The sequence below is a fragment of the Trichechus manatus genome, unplaced genomic scaffold (assembly GCF_000243295.1).
Source record: "Trichechus manatus latirostris isolate Lorelei unplaced genomic scaffold, TriManLat1.0 scaffold00144, whole genome shotgun sequence".
NCBI classification, from domain to species: Eukaryota; Metazoa; Chordata; class Mammalia; order Sirenia; family Trichechidae; genus Trichechus; species Trichechus manatus.
Genome location: NW_004444080.1, coordinates 4212496 through 4214094, shown reverse-complemented (window position 1 = coordinate 4214094; position 1599 = coordinate 4212496).

Here is a 1599-nt window from a genome sequence, read left to right as displayed (position 1 = left end):
CACAAACAGCCAGGCAACATACAGACACAGTAGTAGCAGAACTTAAAAAAGTTATTCAAGAACATAATGCCAAATTTAATAGGCTGCAAAAATCCATAGAGAGACAGCAATCAGAAATCCGGAAGATTAACAATAAAATTTCAGAATTAGACAACTCAGTAGAAAGTCATAGGAGCAGAATTGAGGCAGTAGAAGTTAGAGTTAGTGACATTGAAGATAGAGCTCTTGATGCCAACTTATTTGAGGAAAAATCAGATAAAAGAATTAAAAAGAATGAAGAAACTCTGAGAGTCATGTGGGACTCTGTCAAGAGAAATAACCTACGAGTGATTGGAGTACCAGAACACGGGGGGATAACAGAAAATACAGAGAAAATTGTTGAAGATTTGTTGACAGAAAACTTCACTGATATCATGAAAGATGAGAAGATGCTCATCAAACCCCACATAAGGTAGATCCCAAAAGAAAGTCACCAAGATATATTATAATCAAACTTACCAAAACCAAATATAAAGAGAGAATTTTAAGAGCGGCCAAGGATAAAAGAAAAGTCATCTACAAAGAAGAGTCAATTAGAATAAGCTCAGACTACTCAGCAGAAACCATGCAGGCTAGAAGGCAACGGGATGACATATTTAAAGCTTAGAAGGAAAATAACTGTCAGCCAAGAGTTATACATCCAGCAAAACTGTCTCTCAAATATGATGGTGAAATTAGGGCATTTCCAGATAAACAGAAGTTCAGGGAATTTGCAGAAATGAAACCAAAATTACAAGAAATACTAAAGTGAGTCCTACGGTTAGATAATCAATAAAACCAGCTAACAACGCAAGACTAGAACACAGGACAGAGCAACCAGATATTGACTCAGATATGGAAATCGAAATTACATCAAAGCTAAAACATTGAAAATAGGGAAACATATCAATATGTAAAAAAGGATAATATTAAAACAAAAAAAGAGGGACTTAAAAAATAGAGACATTGATTTTCTATATGGAGAGGAAGTTAAGGTGATATAAAGTAATAAAAGACTGGTATAAACTTAGAAAATTAGGGATAAATATTAAGGTAACCACAAAGGAATATAACAATCCTACAAATCAAAATAAAACAGTAGTAAAACATAAAGACCCAGCAAACATTAAAATCTACAACAAAGATGAAAAAAAGTACATAAAGAAAAAAGACTCAGCACAGAAAATTGAGGAGAACAAAGAAACTGTGAACAACACACAAAAAGAGATATTAGGATGACAGCACTAAACTCATACCTATCAATAATTACACTGAATATAAATGGGCTTAATGCACCAGTAAAGAGACGGAGAGTGACAGATTGGATAAAAAAAGCATCATCCATCTATATGCTGCCTATAAGAGATGCACCTTAGACTTAAAGACAAAAACTGGCTAAAACTCAAAGGATAGAAAAAAATATATCAAGTGAACAACACTCAAAAAAGAGCAGGAGTGGCAATATTAATCTCTGACAAAATAGACCTTAAAGTAAAATCCACCACAAAAGATAAGGAAGGGCACTATATAATGATTAAAGGGTCAATACACCCAGGAGGACATAACTATAATAAATATTTA